Source organism: Carlito syrichta, unplaced genomic scaffold (assembly GCF_000164805.1).
Source record: "Carlito syrichta isolate Samal-C Ts95f unplaced genomic scaffold, Tarsius_syrichta-2.0.1 Scaffold135578, whole genome shotgun sequence".
In the NCBI taxonomy this organism is placed as follows: Eukaryota; Metazoa; Chordata; class Mammalia; order Primates; family Tarsiidae; genus Carlito; species Carlito syrichta.
The window spans coordinates 461,919-465,031 of NW_007079674.1; the positions used below are offsets into that span (position 1 = coordinate 461,919).

Here is a 3,113-nt window from a genome sequence, read left to right on the forward strand (position 1 = left end):
GGCGGCGCGACCCGCTCCGAGGCCTGCGGCTTCGGCCGGGCCCGGGCGGCCTTTGTTCGTTCGTCCCTGGGAGGCTGCGGGCCTCGCGCCCCGGGGCCTGATCCCGCGGCACCCGCTCGGTGGTGTCTAGCGACAGGGGAGGGGAGAGCCCGAGAGGGCCCCTCCAGGACCCCGGCTTGTACAAGCAGCCCGCGACGGCGGGCGCCCCGGCCGGTTCCGGGGGGCTGGTCCCGGGACGCGGCTGGATGCCCCCAGGGGGCTGGTCCCCTCACTGAATTGGATGCCGGGGCGGGCTGGAATCCCCCGGGGCGCTCCTCTTTCGAGTTTGAGGCCGCCTGTGCACGACGGCTTGTCCGTGGCTGAGCCGTCTTCCTCTTCACCTTGAACGCCGAGCGTCCTGCTTTGATTGGAACAAGACTCGAACGTTAAAGCGTCTGGCCAGCCGGAAAACTTTTTTAGGATTACTCCTAGAGAAACGCACGCTTGGTGGCTGTCCAGGCCTGTTTTGAAAACGAGCCCTTGTGGCGGCCAGGGCAGCCTTCGAAGCCTTTCGCAAGCTCCGCGTCCAGGCGGGTCCTGGGGGCGGGAAGAGAGAAGGTGGCACTTGCGCTGAGGTCCCTGAGCCCCTGAGTTGGCTAGCAGTTCGCGCGTTGGGTTGGCCTTTTCCCCTCCAGGAGTGGGTCTCACCCGCCCCCGTCTCTCCACTGAAGCCCTGGGGCCAGTGTGTCCCGGAATTGGGAAGAGAGCTGCTCCCTAGACGAGCCGGCCGCCACCCGACCCACATTGGCATGTGTGCAGAAGGTGGGGTTGCCAGAACTGCAATTGTGGGTCAGGTTCCGTCACCAAATAGGTTTTTTGCCCAACTTGGGAACGTCCCTTTAATTTTAGAGGTTCCTTGACTGAAGAGGCTCACAACGAATCTGTGGAGTGGCGGGCTCCCCTAATCCCCTTTGCTGAAAGCTGGGAGCATTGGGCTTGTCCGAGGTGAGCAGCTCGGGAGAACTGCAGTCCTGGCTGGAGAGTCACGCCTTCGCGCTCTGGCTTCTCCCTGTGGACTTTGTGGCCCACTTAGCCTCAGTTTTAGGTATTCAACGGCTGGAGTCCCATTTAGTCCTCCCAGCATTACCAACCTGTTTCTTCACATGGGCTCACTCCTCTCGGCTAAGACTTGCCACACCCCCTCCCTTTCTTGCTGTATTCCAATCTGAACTGCTCCCCTAGGGCCCGTCCCCACCCACCCTCAAGTTCTCAGCTCTGTCCTTACTGCTGGTATAGACAGCAAAAATACCCCCTCTCAAGAGTCTCCATGCAGTGCTGCTCACTTCCTCAAAGCCCAGCACAGTGCCTGGCATGTGGGATCCAATGAGGGAATAAATGTAAAGCGTTGCAGGTTGAGTAATCCTTATCCCAAATGCTTGGAGCCAGTAGTGTTTCAGATTTTAGAATTTTTGGCTTTGGGAATATTTGTATACACCAGTTAAGCATCCAAAACTAGAAATGCTCTAATGAGTATTTCCGCGGAGAATCATGTCTGCATTCAGAAAGTTTCAGAGTTTCAAAGTTTCAGAGGTTGGAGATCTTTGGATTTGGGGTGCTGAGCCTGTACATTTAAAATGTTCAAAACCCCAATTTTTGAGTTGCCCAAGTTTAAAAAATGGAGCATAATTGGATAAGTGAGCCAATACTCAAAACTAGCATGTATGCTAATTCAGAATTTAAATTTTTTTTCTTTTTTTTTGAGTTGGAGTCTTCTCTGTAGCCCAGGCTGGAGTGCAGTAGTTCTGCTCGACCTGCAAGGGCTCAGACGATCCTTCTGCCTCAGCCTTCCAAGTAGCTGGAACCACAGGTGTGTACCACATGCCCTACTAATTTTTCTTTATTGTAGAGATAAGGTCTCGCCAACTTGCCCAGACTGGTCTCGAACCCCTGGACTCAGGCAATCCTCTCGCTTCAGCCTCTCAAAGTGCTGGGATTATAGACGTGAACCACCATGCCCAGCTCAGAATTAACATTTTCTTTTTTTTTTTTTGAGTTGGAGTCTCACTCTGTCGCCCAGACTGGAGTGCAGTGGCCGCTCCCAGCCACCGCAGCCTCGACCTACTGGACTCCGGCGATCCTTCCACCTCAGCCTTCCGAGTAGCTGGAATTACAGGCGCACACTACCACGCCCAGCTGATTTTTTTATTTATTGTAGAGATGAGGTCTGGCTGCCCAGGCGGGTTTCGAACCCGCGGGCTCAGGCAATTTACTCACCTCAGCCTCCCAAAGGCGCGGGATTACAGGCTGAGCCACCGAGCCCGGCTAGAATTAATATTTTCAATACAATACATACTATCACCTCCACACTAAAAAAATCAATGCAGAAATCCTGATTTCCCTTCATTTCCACTAGTAAACAGTCTTGTATGTGGGTAGCACTTTATAGATTATTGAGTGTTTTACTTTTAGTTATCTGTGAAGTAGCCAGGAATTATAATTCTTACCAGTGAGAGAATGGTCTCTTATTAAGACGTTTATCTTTGTCATGACTTAGTCAAAAGAATTGATGTATGGATTTCATAACTGTGCAGTACCAAACTGTTTATCACTCTGTCGCAATTTGATGGCCCTTTGGAATATAGCCCTTTTCAGTAGTTGCTAGTAATTTAGAGTTCAGCTTTCTTAAACCTCTCCACAACTCCCAGCTTGGAATGGGTTTTTAGAACATCTAAATTTTGGGAGGAGAGGCAGAAGTGAGACTATTGCCTGAACCCGCAGGTTCGAGACCAACCTGGGCAACATGGCGAAACCTCATCTCTACAATAAATCAAAAACTTAGCTGGGCATGATGGCACATGCCTATGGTTCACCTACTTGAAAGGCTGAGGTGGAAGGATCACCTAAGCCTAGCAGCTGGTCAAGGCTGCAGTGACTGTGAGCATGCCACTGCACTCTAGCCTGGGTGACAGAGTGAGACTCCAACTCACAAAAAAAAAAAAAAGTAAAGTAACTATATGGTATTTACATTGTGTTAGGTATTATAAGTAATCTAGCAATGATTTAAAGTATACAGGAGAGCTGGGCTTGGTGGCTCAGCCTGTAATCCCGCGCCTTGGGAGGCTGAGGTGAGTGGA

The 3,113-nt window shown here is 51.7% G+C and overlaps 1 protein-coding gene across 2 annotated transcripts in view; it reads left to right on the top strand.

Annotated features, from left to right (window-relative positions):
• Positions 1–3,113, top strand: part of MAPK1IP1L (mitogen-activated protein kinase 1 interacting protein 1 like) — an 11,059-nt gene that overhangs the window by 558 nt on the left and 7,388 nt on the right. The window contains exon 1 of one of the 2 annotated variants that reach the window (XM_008049406.1): positions 1,813–1,846. The exons of the other annotated variant lie outside the window; for it this stretch is intronic. The gene's annotated coding sequence lies outside the window, so the exon portion shown is untranslated. Of the gene's footprint in view, positions 1–1,812; positions 1,847–3,113 lie in introns of those variants that run through there. 2 annotated transcript variants of the gene reach the window in all.